Below are 22,628 nucleotides of genomic sequence, written 5' to 3'. Positions count from 1 at the left end.
CTGGTTTAAAAAACTCAGAATGTAGGTGTGGGGGCGCTGCTGTTCCCTGCCTTTGGGAAATGATGTGGGAAAGTCACCCAGACGGCTTTGAAGACACAGTCTTGGTGGAAGAGAAGAGGCTGGTCCCAGGAGTTCTCAGCAGGACGGGAGGCCCAGCCCCGGGGCCGTGATCTGAATGAGATGCTGTCTCCCTGCCCAAGCTGTTGGTTCAGGCAACAGACAGCAAGGCAGTTGCTCCTGAATGAGCAAGATGGGCTGAGAACAGAGGCCTGGAAATAAAAAGGGGCCGACTTTTTAAGAAAAAAAAAGCCAGGTCTGGACAAGATCTTTAAGTGGGGGTTACAGGCAACATGACTAACCAGCTGTAACTAGACCAGAGATTTACTAGTTTTCGAAGGAACTGTGTCCCCAAATTCCCTGGCTTTCAAAAGCATGCTGTCGTTTGAAAACTACCCCCTCCAAGGCTACCCCCTGGGCACCCCAGGAATGTGGACATGGAAGTTGAGTGCATGCCCGCTTCAGGTGTGGGCTGAGGGAGGACAGCGGGGCAGGTACGCGCTCCCAGGGGACGGAGCCGGGACGGTGGGGGACAGCAGACAAGGTGTTCCCAGCGAGCAGACGCAGGGGCGCCCAAAAGGCTGTGGCCATGCTGGTACTTCCCATCTGTAGCTGAGAGCTCCCTGCTCGGGAGGGGTCACATGGGCCTCGGCGTGCATCACCCACGGATCCTGGGAGGGACTTCGGGGCTGTGGCCACGCGAAGGGGCCGAGTGTGCTCAGTGGCACGGGAATCATGTGGCCCAGGGGGCTGGACCGTGGCCTAGACAGTCAGGGGTCCCTCAGGCCACCGGCCCTTTCTCTTGCTTAGAGCAGAGTCCCTTGAGCTCGGCACGGAGCCGCCACCTACGATGACACTCTTGGCCTCCCTCACGGCAACCGTGACATGTGACCAACTTTCCACTAACAGGGAGTGAGCAAAAGTCACACGCGTGGCTTCCTGGGGAACGGGCCATGAGCCCTGCTCTCTTTTCTCACGTCTCCCTGGCGGCACTGCGGTCGGCGGCGGCAGGCCTGAGCTTCCTGAGCTCCCCGGGAGAAGGGACAGGAAGGCCGCAGAGCAGCGGTGGAGGCAGCCTGCACCCCGACGCCGGCAGCGGCCACCTGCGCCCCGCAGGGCTCGGAACTCCCAGGTTCTGCTCACGGGAGGCTGGCATCTCTGGCAGCAGGGTCTGCGGGGGGCGGGGGGCCCAGAGCGCAGGCCGCGGGGGTGCCTTGCCCCGTGTTCGGTTTCGTCTTCCTACCCAGGAGCCCAGCCCTGGGGTTCTCGGTGCCCCTCGGGGAGGGACCGCCCCGTCGGTCTCCACTGGGCACACGGTGCTGAGCTGAGCCGTCACGGTCACAGCGCGAGGCTGCTGCCGCTGCAGCCCGGCCCCGGCCATCGGCGGGGTGAAGGCCTGGCCCCCCAGACCCCGGGCTCGCTGTGTGGGAAACTAGTCATCTGTGGCTCCGTGCTGTCGTCCGTAAACGTGGACGTGGCAATCCGTGCTTCCCCGCTTGGGTGTTGGGGTTCGGCAGAGTGACGCAGGTGGCAGTGATGTCGCCGACGGCCTCCTTGCCCCCACGCTCAGAGTCCCGGGACTCCGAGCAGAAGGCAGGCGTGACGCGGCCCAGCCAGGAGACAGGGTGCAGCCCACGGAGCTCAGGAGGCGCACGAGGGAGAGACACAACGTAGGGTGCCTGGAGGGGTCCCGCGGGGGGCACAGGAGAGGGGCTGGAGCACGTGGCGCCCGTGGCAGGGACAACACAGGTGGCCTGAGGTCAGCTAGAGGGGCCCCACTTACTTGGCTGGCAGGAGGCGAGGCCTCTGGTGCAGCCCTGGAGAGCTGTGACCTTGGGAAGGGGAGGACGATCCACACGGGGGATGGGGGCGGCAGGAGGCTGGTTGACATCCGGTCCCCCTCCTGATGCAACCAGACCTTCCCCCCCCCCCCAGTCTGGCTGTGCCCCAGCGGGGTCCTGGCAGGGCCACAAGCTTTGGGGGAGCAGGGACACATCGGAGGCATCTGTCCCTTCTCCGAGGTCTTTGTCCCTTTGGCGACCTCCTGACCTATGTCCCTGCCACCACACACGGCAAGAGGACCTTGTCAGGCCTGTGCCGAGAGTCCCCCGATGTCTCTGCACCACGTGGTAGGTGCCTCATGAACATTTGGTGGATGAGGGCCTGGCACACAGTAGGTGCACAGTCTACGTGCAAGGGACGAACACAGTGGGCGCTCAGCATATGCTTGCTGGGAGGGCCTGGCACACAGTAGGCGCTTTCACTTTGGCCAAATCGGCCCTTGGTCTCCTGCCCGGAGAGGGTCTGGGGGCTCCCAGGCCTGACCCACTGTGCGCTCCCCCCCGGGAGACCTTGGTCACCTGGCTTCTCCTTGCCCACCTCTGCCGGGATCGGGGTGTCCTCAGGGGACCCCGGGAAGCGGGTGCCACAGAACTGGGAGGCAGTGTTCCTTTCTGTCTTCACATCGGGCTAAGACTCAAAACAAAACTGTCAGATTTCAGAACATTTCACAGCGGCAAAAATAACTGCACTTGGGGAAAAAACATGCAGACACTTCTCAAAGTCATCTAGTCGCTTCAACAATGTGCCAAAAGCTTCTGGAATTGACAGGTTCGGTTTGCCACGCACCAACTGTGCCTACCCTGCCAGCCTCATCTCCCGAGGCCCCCCGAAGCCCCCGAGGCCCCCGTGTGCCAAAACCTCGGCACAGAAGACGCAGCGGGGGAGACGCGCAGAGCCACCTTTGTCTGGTGCCCATTCAAACACCGTCCCCAGAATTCACAAGCCTCGGAGGCCGAATCCGAGGTGACAGAGGCGGGGCAGGGAGGAGAGAGGCCACACGGGGAAAGGACCTGATGATGCGCGGCGCACGCACCGTTGACTATCTCCCTGGCTCCTCTCAGCCACCTTGCAGAAAGGTCTCCCCGTTTCAGACACGGGCAAGTGACGCACAGAGATGTCACTCAGGCCAGGGGCCGCCAGCCCCTCCTGGGAAGGAGCTCCTGCCGTCCTCCCAGCCTTCTCTCCTCCTCGTCCATAGTAAGGAAAGAGGGAGCCAGGCACGCACGGCCCAGACCAAAACTCTGTTTCCAGTCCTTGGCAGCCAGGTGTGGCCACATAAGGAAGCCTGGTCCATGAGCACGAGCAGGGGGACTGTAGCCAACTTCCTGGTTGTGCTCCCCGCTCCATCTGGGATGGCAGGAACTCAGGCAGCCACCTTAGACCCGTGAGGACAGCAGAGCCACGAGGCAGAAGGAGCCTGGGCTGCCAACCCCGTGGAGCCGCCGGGGGAGCCTGGACCACGTCCGCTGGCTCCTCGGGCAAAAGAGGAGGAAACCCACCTAAGCTAGGCACCTGGCAGCAGGTCCGTTGGGCCAGCTAGTCCTGTGGTTCTCTATCAGGAGGCCAACCAGGGGGAGTCTTACAGATGCTGAGGAGCCTGGATCTTATCCCGGGCGTGGGGGGCCAGCAGAGAGGAGGGTTCTAAGCAGGGCACTGATTTGATCCCACTGGTGTCTTTCAAACGTCCTGCTGGCTGTTGTATCCACGCAGATTGCAGCAGGCAGTTTGGCCTCTGAAGTCGGGGCGGTGACAGTGCTTAGACCAGTATGGTGGCAGAGGCGGAGGGAGATAGATCCAGGACACATCCCAGAGCAGGGAGGGCACACATGGAGAGGAGACAGGGGGGCCCACACTTGCCCCGAGCAGCTGGGGCGACAGACACCAGCTCAGCAGGGCTGCTCCAGGTCTCGGCTCAGGGGGCGAAGTCTGGGGTGCCTGTGAGGTGTCCAAGGGGAGGCGTCCAGCAGGCAGGTCAGAATTCCAGAAGGTAGGGTGGAGGCATAAGCGGGGGACTTAGCAGCTTGAGGTTGGTTAGTAGTGAATGCCAGGAAGGAATGGGGTCAGAAGATCCCAACAGGAGGGTCTGAGGAGCGCCAGCATTGGGGGTGGCAGAGGGGTCCTCGGAGGAGTCTGGGGGAAAGCCGCCAGCAGGGCAGGGGAAGCCACCCGAGGGTGGGCTCCAGAAGTCGAGAGGGAGCGGCCCCCTGTGTCAGGACAGCCAGCGCGGGCCATGCCGGAGGAGGCCTGCCGGGCACCTCCTTACAGAGCGGCCACCGGACCCCTTGAGACAGGGGCCACTGGGGAAGGAAGGAGCAGCAGTCAGGCTGCAGAGACTGGGCAGCGGGGCTGCAGCGGGGTCGTGCCCTGCAGAGCGGGTGTGGACAGCTGGCGGGAGCAGGTTCCCGGGGGAAGGTCCTGGGGAGCCCTGCAGAGCCTGGGGTGCAGGACGAGAAGGCTGCTACGGCGCTCGGCGCTCGGTGTTATTCCAAGTCCCTGGTTTTCCTGCCATCCTCCGATCCAGACTGATTTTTACCAGACGTTTTTCTTAAATGCAATCTTTCATAGTCTCGCTTTTTAAAACTCGCTTTTTTTTTTTTTCCTAGGCAATATTCTCAGTGAAATCGCAGGTTTGATGGGTTAACTTTTTTGGTGTCATTCGCATGACACCAAATCCACGGCTACGTGAAAGGTCCCTCGGCGCATCTCAGGGATGGTCTGGGGACCCACCGGGGTCGGAGATGGGAGGAGGACCACGGGGCTGTCCCTGGTGTCAGGTGACCCAGGGCGAACCCGCCTCACCTCTCCCCAGCAGGGTGACCTCAGGCAAGTTATGTAAGCCCTCCAGGCTCCACCTCCATACACCAGAGACAACACTCGGCTATCTCAAGAGTGGGCGTGATGAGGGAGAGAAATAATCCACCCAGAGCCCTCAGCAGAGTGGGCACTCAGGCCAGGCCCAGGCTCGGCAGGATGGTCCCCGGGAGGCTTTAGGAAGATGCCGCTGAGCCAGGATCCCCTGCGCCCTCCCGGCGCCCAGCCCGCCTTGCTCCGCCCGGGCCTGCAAGGGCCGTACTAGGTTCGAGCCAGGCTCTGAGCACAATCACCCCCAGGAGCCAACCACGAGCAGAGGAAGACCTGGTGTGCCAGTCTCTGCCACCCCCACGCCCGTTGCCATCGGCCTCTCGGAGACCCTACAGGGCAGGATGCTCGCCCCACGGACCGGCCTGCCAGGCGGGCCAGTGGGTAGATGGCTGGGCACGCAGGCCGGAGACCCCATCCCGCCCATTTTTCACCGTGTCTGTTTGGTTGTCTCTGAGCTACCAGGAGCTGCAAATAAAACCTCAGTCTTCCTTTCTGGAGCTGCCTCCTAAATTCTCGACTTGTAAGGGGTGGGGACGGGCAACCGAGGCAGAGAGCACGACCAAATTTCAGAGCAGGACTCTACAGAACAACCAGCCTGCCCTGCCCCTGCCCGTGGAAAACGAAGCCCCCAGAGCCAGGGCCTCCGGGCCATCCCCCAGCAGTGACGACGTCGGTGGACCGGGTCTCAGGGAACCATCATCCTGGGGTTTTTTCTCCCCAGGGAGTACCCCGGCACCACATAAAAGGGGATCCTGTCGGCCTCGCCTCTCTCTCTTCTCTGCCAAGTTGACAACTGGTTCCAGGGAAGCTGGGCACCCACGGGAGGTGCCGGGGCTGAGCTGGTCTAACAGGGACCTTCCTGCCCCAGCCGAGCCCTTGGCACAGGGAGCCCCGTCCCGTCCACCTCCGGTACCTGTGGCACCGGCGCCCCAGGCCAAGGGCTCCCGAGGGGCCGGCCCTCCACGCAGATAAGGAGTGTCTGCGATTAGCATGTGGTCATTTGCCCCAGGACGCCTGGCTCTTGGGCGCCGGGGACACCCCCTGCCCTCTAGGGCCTCTCGAGGCCTCTGGGGCAAAGGTGAGCCTCCGCCCAGCCCTGTTTCCATTCCTTCAGATTCTAAATTCACAGGGTCCAAAGAGCAGACCCAAACATACTTCTATAAAAATGTGTTTGAAAAGAACATTCTCTACTCACGCTGGCCCTCTGCCTGCTTCCACTTTGGGGTTCTGGGCAGACTTTTAGAAGCAAACCTCTCACCAATTACCAAGAGCAAAACAACTCCCAGAAGATCTCAGCTGGTGCCAAGCAGAGCAAGGAACAAGCCCCTTTTGCAGAGAGTTTCCGCTCGGCCTCTAGAAATCCCCGGAGATGCACATCGGGTTGGCCCTGGCCACGTCCAGAGCTGACCCAGTCCCCTCTACCCCGTGCCCCCGCCCGCTCCCTGCCCCAGCCGTCTCTTGCCTTCCCCTCGGCTCCTGGACCAGAAGGAGGCCCTGAGCTGCCAGCAGCCAAGCCTGAGTACCCGGGACCCCCGACACATGAGTCCAGAAGTTCCACATAGACAAGGATGCTGTAGCCAGCTCGGGCTCCCCCAAGGCCCACCCTCTAAGGTGCAATCGCCCCCCCTCCCATCACCAACACTGTGGCTCCTTGGGTTCTGAGCAACACAAGCCAGGACTCATTTCTACACCACACGAGGGTGCTGAGCATTCTGGGGCGAGGCCTTGTACCCTGGTGCCCTGAGGCTGCCAAGGCGGGGAGGGCTCCGGGAGGCCGTCTCTCCTCATCTCCCTCCACCCTGTTGCGGATCACTAAAGGGAAAAGTGGGAGGAAGGCCCTTCAGATGTGCTCTCTCACGGCCAGGGCCGGGGAAGTGGGCCTCGCCGTGTCCCGGAATGATCCCAATACGCTCCGAGCTGGGCCTTTCAGGAGCAGATTGGAAAATCCCCCGGAGCGGGTGGGGCCTTACCAGCTGCTTGGGAAAATGTCTTTTCAGAGCTTCAGGGCGTCATCTCCTTGCTTCCCTCTCATTCAGGCTGCAGACTGCATAGCCCTGTGCTGCAGGCCGGAGGCTGGGGCCCGGGCGAGGAATCAGCCCAGCCCCTCGTCCTGCTGGAGGAGCCTCCACCCAGAACAGGAGACAGTCCTGACGGGAGACAGCAGCGGTCACGCAGGATAACTCGGGGCTGTGCACAGGGTGCAGCCTTGAAGGAGGGAAGGGGTCAGGGGAGGCTTCCTGGAGGAGGCAGCTTCCGAGGATCAAGTGGGAGTTAACTAGAAAACAACTCGGAAGGGACATCCCAGGGGGTGGGAGCAGAGGCGCAAAGATCCCAGCTGGAAGCAGAAACAGCCTGTGAGCAAAGCTAGGACACAGCCTGTGCAATGGTGAGGACAAAGGCAGGTGGGCGCCCGGCGGAGAGGTACGTTGGGTGGACTCAGGGGCCAGTCCAGAGGGCGCCTCTGTGTCACAGGAAGGAGTATGGGCTGTATTTGGAGAGCAGCAGCGAGCCATGGAGGGCTTTCAGCCAGCGTTGACCCAGCCTGGGTTTATGTCTTGGAAAGTCCGCTCTTAAGGCTGCCAGGCGTCGGGCAGCATGAAGGGAGGCAAGCGATGGGGATGGGTGGGCGGTGGAGGACCGGGACTGTCCCTTCTGGATCCACAGCAGTATGTTCCCAGCCCTTCCCCCAAGCCCCTTCTCCAGCCTCACAGTCCTCCAAACTTGCCATTGTTTCCCCACCTCTGAGCCTTTGCATACGCTGTTCCCTCTGCCTGGAGCGCCCTTCCTTGCCTTCTACCCGCAGAACATGTGCTCAGGAGCAGCGAGAATGTCCATCCCGGTGTGCCTCCCTGCCCACCCCTCTTCTGGGAAGTCTGTTGCTCCTTTAGACGGTTCCAGCGGAGGCCTGGCCGGGCCCCGGCTGTGATAATCCTCTGGTCAGGAGGCGACCTCCCACCAGACTAGACTAGGGATGTGCCTCGTGTCCCTTTGGATCCTAAGTCCTCAAGCAGGGCAGGCACACATGGGGTGGACTCTTGGGAAGCACCTGGAAGGCTGGCAGGGCATCCTGGGAGACCTGAGTCCCGTAAGCTCAGCTCTAGCTCACCCCGGAGCAGTTCAGCCTCATGCGGGCAAGCCCAGTTGGTATGCCCTGCATTTCTCGGAGCGGGGTGGCAGGGGCCAGCTGGGTGCTTGTCAAACCATCTCCCTTCCCCCTCGGCAAGCCAGATCTCAGCACTGTGCCGAGTGGTGCCCAACACAATGTGAGAACCCACCCCTTCTAGCCTGGCCCCCAGCGCTCACCCGATCTGTCTCCTCTTCCTGTCCCTCGCCAGCTGGCTGGATGGAGACAGTCCAGTGGGAGGCCCCAGGCCCTGGGAAGAATAAGAGAAGATACCATCAGGTGCCCCCCAGCTTCCCTGAGGGACAAAAAACATCCTCTCCAGCCTCTGGACGTGCCCCAAGTGCCAGCTGTTGCCGTTCAGTCAAATAGGGCTTCCTCACCCCAGGGCGGCCCATATTCAGCAAGTGGTCACCATGCGGCTATACAGGACCAAGCCATTCACCCCAACACGAGACAACTCTGAAAGGCCATCACGGCCTTAGACCTACCTCCTCGGGTCTCCTCCAAGGGTCGCCCTGGGACAGCAGCTCTCTCTGCCCGTCCCCTGTGACTGACCCAGAGCACCCTACACACCTTCCTCCACTTTGAAGTCTGGGTCCTGGGGAACAAGCTCAGTTCTCACAAGAAAATGGGAGCTGGGAGAGGGCTCACCCACTGGCTGACTGTCTTTGAGGAGCCACTGCTGCCAGGAACTGGTGCCAGGAGGTAAAGGCCGGAGAACTGCAATTGTCCAGACGATCACCAGGTGGACTGGGCTGGTCTGCCAGTGAGCAGACATGTGTGGGGGTGGGGGAGTTGGGGGTGGTTCTCAGGCTCTGGAGGGGAATGGGGAGCTGCTGCAGGGGGAGTGGAAGCAGGTGGCTGTTTGCAAAGTTCAGCTGATGCTTTGGGGAAACCTGACATCATATACGGGGAAACCACAAGCCCCCCCTGCCCCCACCCCCGCCCCTGGCAGGCTGTAACTCCCAAGACTTAGTGATATGAGCAGTCAGGCTCCAAAGGTTAAGCTCCCAACACAGGCGGGTCTGCTCTGACAAACTCAAGGCTGTGATTGGAAAATACTAAGATCTCGACAAATGGTGTAATTGCTTCTAATTTGATGCACCCGAAGCCTTGAGCCCCTAGCTCAAGAGTCCCCTAAGCTCTCCAAGCTGGCAAAAGTGGTCTGTTTGTTCCTACAAAGGACAAATGCTCCCACTTCCTTAAATATGTCATTACAGGACAGCTGGCACTCCCCCAAAATTCACCCCACCTCCCCTTCTGGCCACCAGGCTAATGACTCAGGCTATGTCACAACATAACTCATCCAGGGTCATGAGAGAAAGAGAACGGGACGGTCTGAAGGTGCTAGACCAACGGGGGAAATGCCAAGTTGGATAAGGGAGAACTTATCTCTTTGGGAGCATGTTTGCAGGATGCAGCATGTCACATCCTGGCAAGGAGCGTGGGGGATGGTGCCAACACATGGAACCAATGGCACCCAGCAGCATGGGGGAGGGCTGGCCTCTGCGAAGGGAGGTGGAGCTGCTGTGGTGGATGGCGGAAGGACTGAGTGAAGGTTCAGAGGGGTAGGCGTGCTACGATGGATAGAACAGGGAAGGCTAGAGCATCCACCAGATGACTGTGTTCCATGGAAGCATAGTTGAGAAGCTCCGTGGTGGTGCCTGTCCTCCACAAGCCAGGGCTGATGGTGGGAGGTGATGCTTCAGAAGCAGGCCCACTGATGGCAATGAGGGTCTTAGGGCCCTAGAACAACAGAGATGAGGTGGCAGGGGGCAACCATCGGAAGCTGGAGACAATTACTGTAATGAGCACTGGAGTCTGAGGGGCAGCCGGTGGGCTCTGGAAATGGTCAGTCTGGCTAATGGATCACGGGGTCCCAGCTGGGCAGCCTGTCAGGGTACAGTTCAATCTGTACAATTAAATCAAGAATGAGTGATCAGGATGCTGAAGGCAGAGCCCCAACAAAAAGCCATGATTCCTTGCTCAGTTGCCATTCTGAAGCCAGTTTCCAGGCCGGAATCCATCGACAGAAGGTGAGCCAGTCTCCAGGAAGAAGGACCTTGGGCCACCGTGACTGTACACGTCATGACACCCGTCCTTCCCCAGAGGAGTGAAAGGGCAACAACAGAGTATCCTTACACGGGGAAAGAACACCCAGTCACGTGGAAGGCTGCTGGACACTGGATGTGAGTTGACGCTCTGAAGACTGGATGACTCCAGTGGGGGAATGTGGCTGGTGGGGGGCAGGTAGTAATTGGGGTCCCGACCTAAGTGTGGCTCCCTGGGTCTGTGGGCCTCTCCAGCCTCCCCAGTGGCTATTTCCCGGGTTCTTCAATGAAGAACTCAAATAGACCTATTTGGTAGTTGGTACAACCCCCACTGGGCCAAAAAAATAAACCAAAAACAGTATCGCACACGAGGCGATGGCACAGATGTACCATGAAGGGCCAAAAGGATGTGGGAGTGGTGGTCCCCGATGTATCTCCAACCAGTTTGCCCACCTGACCCCAGGACTGTCTGGTGATGGGTCTCGGACGGTGGCATGGATGGGTACCAGCTCAGCAAAGTCGTTGGCCCAGCTGCGAGCCCCGCGCCCAATATGGTCCTTGCTAGATGAACGCGGCCTCGGGTACTTGGTAGAGACCCGTCCCTCTTCTCACCCCTGTAAGAAAAGACGATCCCAAATAGTTCATAGTGACTTGCAGTGAGAAACATACAGCTGGTCCTGCACCAGGGCTCCATCCCCTCTCTCTTCTCTGTCACCTTCTGGCCACAAGTCTCCGTCATATTACTGGCTGCACATGCCCTAGAAGATGACGTCGGTCCACTTCCACCTCTGGCCCAGCCGACGCCATCGCTGGATGTCCAACCTGCCAGCAGGAAGGATCAATGGTGCGTCCCCGGGACGGAGGCTTCCCTCGGAGAAACCCATCAGTCCCCGAGAAGCAAGCCAACTACCCTGGACCTCTTCCCTCCCGGAGGAGGCGATGATGAATTTTGACAGGAACTGAGAAATATTATGGGTGGGGGTTGCCTTTTCTTGCCACAGGGCCTCCGTGAGCATCGGAGACAGGACTCAGTCCGCTGACATGGGACCCCGTGTAACGTCACGTCAGACCAAGGACCTGCGTGACGGGAAAGGCGGAGCTGGAGGGGGGCGAGGACGGTGGCATGTGCTCATGCTGCAGATGAGGGCGCTCGGAGGCTGCCACCTGCTAGAGGGATGGCATGGCCCGGCCGCCGCAGAGTCTCCCGGGACGCAGCACACGCTCTCACTCAGCCACCTTTGTGTCATTCTGTGTCCCCACTGGATAGAACATGTGGGTCCGAGAACAAAGAGGAGGGAGCAGGAGTGGCCACGTTGACTGTCACGCCCCGGACACATTTGGGGCATCTGTGTTTCCTGTCCGTGTGGCTCAGGGCTCTGTTAGAGCTGCCCCCGGGGACACGGTACGAGCTCCACTGAACTCTAAGCCACGCCGATGCCACACTTGGGCTTCTTGTGCCAAAGGACCAGCCGGGAAGATGAGCCGGCGCCTCTTGGAGCACCTTTGCCCGGTTTGGACGGCGACATGGCAAGGGCAGCCTGGAAGGGACGCGACGACCTGGGCCAGAAGCTCCAGAGCTGACAATCGGGGGAGCCCACAGGCAAACCCCCAATAGGGCAGGGCGCCAGCCCGGGCTCAGGGGATCTAGAACAGAGCAGGGAGGACGAGGATGCACGCGCGGTGCAGCCTGAAGACCAGCGTCGGCGCCGGGGCTGCAGTCTCCCCGCTGGCCTGCCTCTTCCGAGTCTCTGTTAGAGACACAGGCTCCCGGATCCCGAACAAGTGGCTCCTTCACTTCTGTGAAGAGGCAGATTTTTTTATTATTATTATTCATGAGAGACACAGAGAGACAGGCAGAGACACGGGCAGAGGGAGAGGCAGGCTGCCCATGCGGAGCCCGATGCGGGACTCGATCCCGGGACCCCGGGACCATGACCTGAGCTGAAGGCAGATGCTCGGCCGCTAGGCCGCCCAGGCGTCCCTGCAAAGAGGCAGATTTGAGCAGCACAGGAGCCGCCTGCGGGCGAGGCCGCCACGCACTGCCCGGGTGCCCCTGCGGGACAGGATGTCTCCCGTGGACGCCTTCAGCCCTTAGCCGAGGGAACATGGGCGCTGAGAGAGCCTGCCCGGGTCACACCCCCTTTGGGAGGGGCAGCCCGCCCGCACCCCACGACTGGTCCTGGTGTCAGAGGAGGAAGCCGCCCTGCAGACTCAGGGCCAGCTCCTCAGCCCCCCGTGGGCCTCGATCACAGTTCAGCGTCCTCTCTCTCCTTCCACAGGTGACTGTGCTCCCCTCCTGTCCCAGTGTCCCAGTGACCCCATGGAGCACAGCACCGCGCGTGGCCGCTGACGCGAGCAAGGAGAGACCCATGTCGTGCTGAGAGGCTGAGCCAGGAGGTTGGTAAGCAGCGAGCCTGCCCTGACTCCTTTCTGGGGGAATGTGGGACTCACCCCGCAAGCAAGGGAAGGGATGCCTGGGAGCGCTCAGGGCTGGCACTCCCCATCCCAGCCATGTGACTGGACCCCCAGAGCCCTCGCGGGGAGGGAGGCCTGAGTGGACCCCCCGTCTATGCCTTTCCCTGAGCTGCCCCCCCTTCCTTCCCCACGGTGCTGTGTAGGAGCCTCTCCCCTGGGCATCCAGCACCCCAGCCCTCCCACCCCCGCAAGGAGCAGGCCGCCCATCCACCCAACAACAGTTCAGGGGCGCTGTGTGTCTGGGTCTGTCTCTCCCACTGAGAGCAGGAGCCCTGAGGGCAGGGGCTGTGGCAGATGCACCTGTGGGACCTCAGCACCCAGGACGGGGTGAGGCACTCGAATACCTGTGGAGGAATCCAGAAAGCCTCAGTTTCCACATCTGTGCCCAATGCCCTCAAGCAGCAGACCTCTCAGCAAACACACCCAGGGTCTGGTCAGGGCCAGGGTGTCCTCTAGGGCCCGGAGAAATGCCTGCAGATTTGGGGCAGGCGTGCAGATGAATGGTTGGGGGGTCCCCAGCCAGGCCCCCTGGGAACAAGGCCCCAGGCCCCCTGCCCACCCTCCAGCCTGAAGCCTGGTCATTCCCCTGACCCAGAAACGGCACCCTAGCCTATTGTACAAGGCGGCACCAGCCCCCAAGGTGGGTCTCCTGGTACCCCCGGGCCCTGGTCCAGCCCCAGTGTCCCCAGTAGCTGGATCTCCGCCCCTCCCTGAGTCATTGAGGTGTAAAGTCACTGCCCAGGGGCCGGGGGTGAGTTGGGCAGCTCCTGGCCACTTTCGGAGGAGCGTGCTGCATAAACATTCCCGCCACTAATGAGGCCTTCCAGCGACGCTGCTCCCAGGGGCTCCTGGCCTCCTGCTCCCACTGCTCTGGTGTGGGAACAGGGGCGCCCCAGAGACCTTCTTGTCGGGGAGAGGTCGGAGTCGTGGTGGGCAGGCCGGGCGGTGCGTCAGGCAAGGCGGAGGGCTGCTACCCACCCCTCCCAAAGCGGGCCCACACCGAGCGCCTGCTGTCTGCCAAGCCCCGGGTGGGTGCAGGTGGGGCAGGCAGTCACAGAGCTGGGGGACGGAGGCAGCGGGGCTCGGACTCGGCCTGGCTGGTGTCCCCCTCCCTCCCTGCAGCTCCACGCCAGGATATTGGAGTCCCTTCCACCAGGACACCCTGGAGCCCACGACCTTGGAATGAAGCAGAGGATCAATGTCCCATCTCCATCTGCAGCTTTGATTCTGCTGGGAAAAAAAAAAAAAAACCTCTAAGCCTTGAGTTTCCATCATCCGCTTGGGACCCCCGCCTGGCAGATATGTGGGGACCCCGGCTATGCCTCACACAGCTTCAGTGGTCCCGAGCAAGGGCCTGTGCCTCTCTGAGCCTCAGCCCCCCACCCATGGAGGCTCACCATGGCCCCAGCGCACAAAAGCATCAATAGGCATCAAATCTGCGTGGACCGAATCTTCCTCCAAGCAGCACCCGGTTTGCTGAGTGGATTGGTTGGGGCAAGTCTGGGACGGCAGCTGGGACTCACCACACGGGGGGAGGAGCCCTTTCGATCAGAGCTCACCCTCTAAAGGTGGTAAGTTCTCCAGCTCTGAGCCGGAAGCACCCAGCGAGGAGATGGGGACGGGCACCAGGCCCCCTGGGAGAGCACCCACGGAGCCCCGGGCCCACGCTGGGGCTGTGCACACCCCGTCCGAGAGGTGAAGGGACAAAGCACGGAGGAGGCTTTGGACTCAGCCGCCCCCTTTTACTGACGGGGCCACCCTCCCTTCGCCTCCTACCCTTTCTGTATCCAAATATCGCTCCTTTTGTGGAGTGATGGTAACAGTAGACAGTAGCTGGTGTTTTGTTTTTGTTTTCAATGTTCGTACTTGGCAGATCTAAAGTTGGCACCCTATGACAGGAACTAAAGTTGATTTTTGAAATTTTAATTGTTTGCGAAATCCACAGGCCTAGGACTTTGTAGGAATCTCTGGTCTAATTCTTACAACATGCCCACGGGATGGGGTTCATCGCGCCCATTTTACAGATGAAGCATGGCTGGGAGAGGACTTGCCCGAGATCTCAGCCTGTAGGCCGGGGGCGGGGGGGGGACGTGAACCTGCTGACCGCCCGCCCCTCACTTCCTGACCCAGGCCCTCCTCCTCCCTGGATGGAGGCCTCTCTGCTCCACCGGCAGTGGAACAAGGGGTCCTTCTCCAGTCCTGGCATTGGCCCGTCCCTACCCAGGGCTCCTCCCCCCCAGCCCCCCTTAGCCTGAGGCCACCCCCGGAAGCCCCACTCCCACCCTCTCCCAGCCAACTAAACAACCAGGGCTCCCTGGAACAGGCCCACTGTCCAGACTCCCCCACCCCCGCCCAGCCAGCCCGTGAGCCCCCCCCTCCCCCGGCCATGGGGGCTTGGCCTGGGCCCGTGCGGCGGGGGGTCCCTGGCCACCCCGCCCGGGCAGCCCGCTGTCCTGAAATGGCTCAGACCAAAGACCCAACTGCAGTTTCTCAATGACAATGAGGACACGTTGTTTTCAGTGGCCACAGGCCAAGGGCTCCGACTGTGGTCTTGCCTCGCCTGCCTGGAGAGACATCTGGGAAGGGGGTGTGGCTGCACCAGCCCCTCCTGGGCAGCCGCGTCCTCAGTGCTCACTGTCCCCAGGACGAGCTGGCCCGGGTCACGCTGCCCTCCCTCCAGGCTCTTTCAATTAACACCAAACTCCGCAGGTTGGCATCCGAGGCCCTGGCACGTCCCTTCACCTGATTTCCCACGCTCCCCCCGATGCCGCGCGTCCTGAAGTCGGTCGGATCCCACCCTTCCCCTTGTTCACGCTGTTCTTGGAGCCCGCGTGCCTCGCTTCCCACCCAGCCTGTAGATGTGCGAACTCCGGCCGGGTCCGGGTGCCCACCGCAGCGGCACCACCTCCTCCCTGATGCCCTCCTGGTGCCCCCTGGGGTTTCTCTTCATGGTCTGAGTCCCTGTGGCCCTTTCTCAGAGCCCCCGTGCTTTCACCTGTAAACAGGCACAGTAATAGTACCTAGCTCGGCAGGTGGTGGTGAGGCCTGAGTAAACGAGACCCCGGAAATCCTGGCCCATCATGCTCAGTAGCTGCTCAATAAACGGTGGATTTGTTACTGTCATTGTCACTGTGCTTCCCCGTGACTGTGGGCCACCCTCTTCCTTTTCCACCTGCCCCACAAGGGCTCCATCTGCACCTGCCGGCCCCCCCCCCCGAGCAATGCCACCCAGCCCCACGGCCTGAGCCACCACCCGCAGCTGGCCCCAGGGGCCGCTCTCCTGGGCTCTGTGCTCGCGTGTCCAGCTGCCACATCCACCCGGAGGACCCTCGGGGCCTCGGAGCCAGCATTTCCAACACCGCCACGCCCCCTGCCTCCTCCTGTCCCAGCGGGCTCTGCTGGTTAGGTGCTGGTTAGGTGCTGGAAAATCAAACCAGCCCCAGTCTTGGCATGAGATCCTCTACGACTTAGGAATGCCTTTGGCTGCAAATAACAGAAGGCGCAGTGAACGGTGACTTAACCACAGAGGGGTTCGTTGTTCTGGCACAGCGAGGGGTCTGCAGGCCCCAGGCCAGCCCCTGATGATCTCATGTCACCCTGACCCCACTGTTGGAAAATGACTGCCCCAGCTCCAACCCCTCGAACAGTGTTCAAAGGCAAGAAGCAAGAGAAGGCCCAGGGAGGGCGGTCCTCTTCACTCACCTTCTCTTACCAGGGAGGACAAACCCTTTCCCAGAAGCTTCCAGTAAACGTCCCCCTCGCATCTCACTGGCCGGACGCGGCTCCTCGCAGTGGCCGCCCCTGCTGGCTCCCCCCAGCAAGCACCCAAGCACCGGGCAGGAACCTGGACTCCTGTCTCCGCCGCCCCCGCCTCCCGCCAGCCCTGCACCCGGCCTCTCCGCCCTCCTCCCGCCCATCCCTCCCGGCTCAGCACTGGGCTCCCTCGACCTCCTGCCCCAGCCCCCCTAGACAGGCAGAGGGGTCTTTTAAAATCCAAACCTTTCCATGACTCCTGACTTGTCTAGGAAACGCTCGAGCTGCTTCATGTGTCCCCCAAGGCCTCCTGACCCGGCCCTGGCTACCTTTCTAAATTTACCCCCCACCCTCTGCTTACTGAGGAATCCCCAGATGGACCCTGGCCGGGGAAGGAGCGCACGTGGTTCGGGTGGGCGGGGATCCCGGGACACCAGGAGGGGTGGGGAGGTCAGCAGGGCGGGGAAGGAGCCCTTGGAGGGTGGCCGCCGCCGGGGAATACACTGGAACGCTGGTGTCCCGTCCCAAGGGCCAGGAGCCAATGCTCAGGTCTGCTTCTGGGGTGGACAGGGTGGGCCTCAAGTCTCCGGAACTTCTGGGCCGAGCCGCCCCCTCAGGCAAAGTGATTCAGGCCCTGGGAGCCGAGGCCGGGCCTGTGGCACCCAGGGAGGCAGGAGTCGGAGAACAAAGCGAGAAAACACGGCCCCTCCCCGCGTGCAGCTCCAGCAGGTAGCAGAGGGGGACCCCAGGGTGGCCCTCCCGCTGCTGCTGGGGCTGGGGGGACGGGCTGGGGGCGAGCCCGCGCTGGGCAGGGAGCGGGGGGCACACGCCCACAGCCCGGGATGGAGCTGCTAGCCCAGGCAAGAGGGAGCCAGGTCTTCAGAGCCACCGGGGCTGAGGCCCGATCGGCCATCGGCCATAGAACACTGCCCCGTCTGGACGAGCCACGTCACCTCTGGGGCCTCGGTCTCCCCAGCAGGAGAATGGGCACCACCACCCCTACGTCACGGCCTGGCTCCGAGGAGGGGGCATGGGGTGCACACACTCAGGAGGCAGAGCGCAGCTTGGGGTGGGTTCACAGGGGACGGGCCGCCCGGTGTCCCCCTCGGGTCCCCCCCCTGGGCCGCCCCTGGCAGCTCTCCTCCCTTCTCAGCCTGGGAGGCCCAGCCTGAAGGCCATCTCACCAGGCGCCAGGCAGGGCGGGCCGCTTTCTGCCCAGGCCCCTCTCCTGTGTGCAGCGAGGCTCAGCGCTGCGAAGGCCCGGGTGCTCGCCAGTCACCCCGCCAGACCCGCAGCTCCACCTGGCAGTCCCGGGCCTCCCCCACACCAGTCCCGGGAGCTCCCCGGGCTCCCTCCTCCCGGCATCTCTCGGGCTGCCCCTGCCCTCCCTCCAGGCCCTGGGGGCTCCTCCCTCGGGCCCCACTCTGCAGGCAGCCCCAGCTCACAGGGCACAGGACAGGGCCCGGGGGTGTGGTGGGGGGTCATGCAGGCTGGAGCGTTGCAAACGTCCTTTGGGGGCGTCCCTCAGACTCCCTCTCATCTCGCCGCAGAGTGGAATCCAAGATGGGATGTCCCTTAGGGGCCATCTGGAGGCGGGAAGGTGAGGCCCAGAGAAGGCGCAGATGTGTCTGAGGCGGCACAGCAAGCTCATGCCGGGGCCAAGCAGGGAGCCCAGGCCTTGCGCCTTGCGGATCAGGAGGCCTCCTCACCCCCACTTCACCTGGGGGCCTCGGGGAGCAGAACCGGGGCTGTGGGAAGTGGCCGGAGCTGGGGGCTGAGCCTCGAAGCCACTTCCCTTCACCAAGACTCAGTTTTCCCTTCAGAAAGTGGCCACTGGGGGCTCCTGGGAGACCTACAAGCTCCTGCAGTGCACATGGGGGAGGAGGGTCAGTGGGAAAGGGCATTTGTGGCCTGAGTGCCCCATGATGGCAGAGAAGACCCCCGCTGCCCCCACCCCGCCTCCAGGCCAGCTAAGCAGCCTCTGAACTCCAGGTGATGGGCAGGCAGGTGGGGCAGAGAAGGGGAGGCAGGCATGAGCTGTTAGGCCCCTCACCACCCCCTGAGGCCCTCCCCCCGTGCCCACCCCCGTTCCCTGGGGTCCAAGGGCCGATGGGGGTCCAGTCCTATGGCGACGTCCCCTGCCGGGTGGAGCCCGTGTGTGGGTGTGGGGCGGCTGCCAGCCCTCCGGGTGTCTCACTAATTGTACCCTGGGGTGTGGTCCACTGTGGGCACCGGAGCCCACGAAGCAGATGGTGGGGGCAGTGACTTGGGCGGAGGCGAGGCCGGGAAAGCCCCAGGCGGCAGGGCTGGGTCGGTGACAGGCGGCCCAGCGCCCAGGCCGAGGACAGGACACTGTGTTTTGATTATTTCCAGTTTCCTGACCCCCAAGTAGTGATTTAATGTTCCTGTTTACTCCAAGGGTTAGAACAGAAGGCGGGACGGCTAAGCTGGCCTCCTTGGCCTCCCCTGGCGTCACCCCTAAACTCCCAGCAAAGAAGCAGTCGGAGGGAGCAAAGGATCTGGGGGGACAGTGCAAGGCCTCTGGGTGCGTCGGGGACCTCGGATGGGCTCAGGGCTGGGCCCTGCACGGCGCAGGTCCTGCCGGGGGTTGTAGGGTGAGACCTGTCCATAGGAAGCGCGGCTGGGTGACCCCCGGAGCTGGCCCGAGAGGCTGCCTGGCTGTGGGGCCCAGGGGCCAGGGCTCACCTTCCCAGCTCAACACCGATGCGTCCACATCCCGGGGCCTCCCTGACACGATCCAGGGCTTGGACTTTGGCTGGGCCCCTGTCCCCACTCAGAGTCTGAGTACACTTCAGGGACTGCCTGGTAGGCAGAGCCAGGAGCCTGTGGCTGGCTGGGAGGGGCTCCAAGAGGTCATAAGCCCAGCTCCTCGTTCCGGAAATCTTGGCACAGAGGAGCCGGCTTGTAAAAGCACTCCAAATGTGGCCTCCCATAGCATCCTCTGAGGTCGCGGCTGCGCACGGCAGAGGGAAGGGGGCTGCTTTTCACAGCTACGTGTAATCCCACGCCTTTGTTTAAATTGACACCCGTCCACGTCATTGCTGGCCAAAAGTTAAAATGCTGCTATATTTTCTGTGCAGGGACGTCCTATCCTAGAGGGTCTGTTCCTTTCTTCAAGAAGCATCCACCAGCACCAGGCGGGTGCTGGGACCACAGACAAGTGTCGGAGGAAAGGTGCAGGTGAGGGAGGGGCAGCAGCGGGGGCCGGGCTGGGGAGAGCCCCTGGAGGGAGGACCATGGAGGGAGGGGGCTGCAGAGGCAACGGGCCGAGTCCCATAGAGACAAATGAGGGCTCAGCACGAGAGGCTCCCCAGACACAGCCTGGGAGGCCTTGAGGTCCCAGGGGCGCAGAGCCCAGGCGTGCTACCTGGAGGACCCGTGTGCACCCAGGGTCACTGTGCCCCCTACCAAGGGGACAGCAGAATCAGGGAAGGTAGACATGGGACTCGTGGCTCCTAGGAGTTCAGGGTCCCCGCGGGCTAACAGGGACCAACTTCCCTATGCCATGTGGAGTCTTCAGTTGGCCTGGAGCAGAGACCAAGATGCCAAGCTTAAGGTCTCCCCGTTGCCAGGTGTAGCAGTAAGATCCTGGGGTGCAGAGCCAGGCAGGCCCAAGAGATCACAGCTCCGGCCCCGGCCCTGCCCCTGAGGTCCCGTTCAACCGGGGCTCAGTTGCTCCTCCACTGAAACCAGAGCTGACCCCAAGGACCCTGCGAGGGCTCCGTCCCCCGCCACGGTGCAGGCAGGTGATGGAGGAGCTCGTCTCTGGAACCGGGCCCTTCACGTCCAGAAAGGCCACTCCTGAACGCCAGTCCACAGGCATGCACGAAAACTGAGGCCCTTTTGTTCACGCGGCCCTGGGGTCAGGTCCCTGCCCCACCGCTAACAGCTGTGTGGCTTCAGGCAAGCTTCCCGGCCTCTCTGGGCCTGAGTCCCTGAGCGTCAGTCCTGATGGACTTGAGAAGTCCGAGGCGGCATCCAGGTGACACCGAAACCGTGAGGAACTGTGCCCTTGGGAGGCATCATGACAGCAGCAGGGCTCCCGTTCAAGTGCTCAGCGACAGGAGGGCAGGGCAGGGGACGCACAGACTTCGCTTCGAAGCCAGTCCTGCCATTTGCCAACTGTCTCCTCCTTGAAGACCCCCCCGGGTGGGGCTGATGACAGGAGAGGAAGAGACAGAGGGGTGCCCGGCACATAGTAGGTGCTCAGGAAACATCCCTCGTGGGCCTGAATGCGAGCAGGGATGAGTCTGAACGGACTGGACAATGTGGCCCCAAAGGCGGAGACCCCACCCCAAGGGTGAGCGCCCCCGCCCCTGCCAACAACCCCGCTTCACGGTGACCCCCCACCGCAGCCATGTGGGGGAGAATTTGGCTGGGGCAGCGGGGGTCGGGGGGGCGCAGTGGGGAGAGGGTGCTGTTTGTGGAAAGGAGCAGAACAATTGAAGCCAGCTCGTTCAAAGTTAGAGTCCCTTTTTCCAGAGTGGTTGTTTAGAAGGGAAAAAACATCATCCAAATCACAGCCGAGAAAACCTGCAATTGCCAGAGAAACGGGGGTCGGTGGCCAAGAAGGATTGCAAAACAGCGGCCCCAGGGAACCGTGTGCTTGTGCCAAGCCCTGCAGGGCCGCGGCTCGGGGCACCTTCCCGGGTGCCCGCCTGGCCTGGAGGCCGGGAACCCGGACCCCTCACCCTGGCCCGTGCCCTGCTCTGGGCCGGGAAGACACACAACCCGAGCGGTCACAGGGCTTCACAGTTTGCAAAATGGGCCTTTGCAGGGAGGGTCCCAGAATCAGGAGGTGGGGAGGGGGTGGGACGCGTTGTGGGGATAGTTTGGGAGCAGCTCTCGCCTCAGCACTAGGTCCCAGGGTCCGGGGCTGTGCGTGAGAAAACTGTAGAGTCCAGTTCACAGCCACAAGGAGAAGGGGGGGAGCGGGTCACTGCGTGCCTGAGAACAGGGCCCACGGCTCCCTGCCCCCTACACCCCTGCATCCTGCCCCGCTCCAGCAGCCCACCCACCACAGGACATCCCTGCCATCCCCAGGACCGTGCAAGCCACGCTGCCAGGCCAGCCTCGCTTCCTGGATCCACTAATCCGGGGGATCATGTTCCATTTCCCCAACTACAGCTCATCCCCAGGCGATCCGGGCCCAGGAGCCCTAGCAGTTCCCACCCTGCTGCCCCACCAGCTACCCGGGGTCTCAACAGTGGTTGTGGGATTTAGAGTGGCCCCCACAGCTGCTTGCTGCTCACCTAGTGTGTGCTGGGCTGGGGGTACTTGGAGGGAACAAGGCAAGGGCCCAGGGAGGACCCAGGGCTCCCTCCTCAACCCTGTGTGTCATGTCAGGTGCCCACAGCCCTCCACGGAGAAGATTCGGGAGAGGAGGCGAAGGAAGAGGCTGGGTGCTGGTTTGGGAGTCTCCACCAGCCCCAACAGGATGCACCGGTGGGTGCGGCGTGGCCCAAGTTGGGAGCAGGTGACCTCACGATTGGGGATTGGGGACCAAGAATGCAGCCTCAAGCGCCCACCACGCCAACGCCCTGCCATCCGCGGCCCCTGCGACCTGGCCTGGACATCGGAGCTCCACTCTGAGCCTCCGGGAGGGGAGCCTGTGTCCTGGATTCAGCCTGACGCCCCAGTGAGGCCTCAAGAACCGTCCACGAGTGGGCAGCAGCCACAGCGGCAGGGCCTCCAGACCGCAAGTTCCCCACCGTGGCCCCCCGCCACCACCGTCTCGGGAGGGGAAGCCCGGCTTCCTGAGGCTCATGCATTTGTGCAGGGCCGCAAGGACAGCAAGGCCAAGGGGCCAGGCTTCCCTTTCAGGTGGAGGGCCCGGCATGGTGAGCCAGACCAGTGGTGGGCCGGTGTGCCCAGTCGGTGCCTCGGTGGGCCATAAAGGTGCCCCTCGCGGGCGGGGGGGGGATTGTGCAGGCTGCATATCCCAGCACCCTTGTCCTCACCCCAGACTTCCCCTTGGCACAACCCCCAGGAAAGATGCCAGTCACTGTGGCTGCCGTCTTAGTGCTCGCTGTGGGCCAAGACCCCGACATCGTCCCTACAGAACCTACCTATGGGTCTGATCGCACTTTTCCAGGGGTGACTATTTGAGCAAAGCTGGTCTCCCCAGCAGAACAGTAAGCAACGTGGGGGCGGGGCTGTGTCTGTTTCAGCCACCAGCACCAGACCTGCTTCTTTAATAAATGCTTTAGCAAGTATTCATAGAATGTTCTCTTTCAACCCTAAAACAACCTGATTGAGTGCATTGTACAGATGAGGTTGGCGAGGTGATGTGGCCTGCGTAGGGTCACAGGGTCAGAAGTGGGCCTGGTGGGTGGGTATGGGGCTCCCCAGAGCTTTCACTCCTCCCTCCTCCCACGGCCCCACCTGCTCCAGGCCACGTGGCCCATTCCCCACACGCCACGTGCAGTGACCCAGCCGGAGAT

At 62.3% G+C, this 22,628-nt stretch overlaps 2 long non-coding RNA genes across 5 annotated transcripts; one reads left to right on the top strand and one right to left on the bottom strand.

Moving 5' to 3' along the window:
• Window positions 1-264: 264 nt before the first annotated feature.
• LOC121492406 lies at window positions 265-16,475 on the bottom strand. 4 transcript variants are annotated; one of them, XR_005988224.1, is made up of 7 exons: window positions 16,411-16,475; window positions 13,588-13,638; window positions 12,756-12,882; window positions 10,390-11,733; window positions 8,537-9,631; window positions 8,065-8,135; window positions 265-6,908 (listed from the first exon to the last, which is right to left on the bottom strand). It is a non-coding gene; the product is annotated as an uncharacterized LOC121492406 (long non-coding RNA). The 4 variants fall into 4 exon arrangements; XR_005988225.1 differs by having other exon boundaries at window positions 8,065-9,631; window positions 10,390-10,550; window positions 10,652-11,733; XR_005988223.1 differs by having other exon boundaries at window positions 8,065-9,631.
• Window positions 16,476-16,608: 133 nt separating this feature from the next.
• Window positions 16,609-22,400, top strand: LOC121492789. The gene is made up of 3 exons (XR_005988296.1): window positions 16,609-16,713; window positions 19,266-19,365; window positions 21,532-22,400. It is a non-coding gene; the product is annotated as an uncharacterized LOC121492789 (long non-coding RNA).
• Window positions 22,401-22,628: the final 228 nt, after the last annotated feature.

The sequence above is a fragment of the Vulpes lagopus genome, chromosome 6 (genome assembly GCF_018345385.1).
Source record: "Vulpes lagopus strain Blue_001 chromosome 6, ASM1834538v1, whole genome shotgun sequence".
Classification (NCBI taxonomy): domain Eukaryota; kingdom Metazoa; phylum Chordata; class Mammalia; order Carnivora; family Canidae; genus Vulpes; species Vulpes lagopus.
Note: the sequence above shows the minus strand (reverse complement) of the source record. Positions and strands in the feature narration are given on the sequence as shown.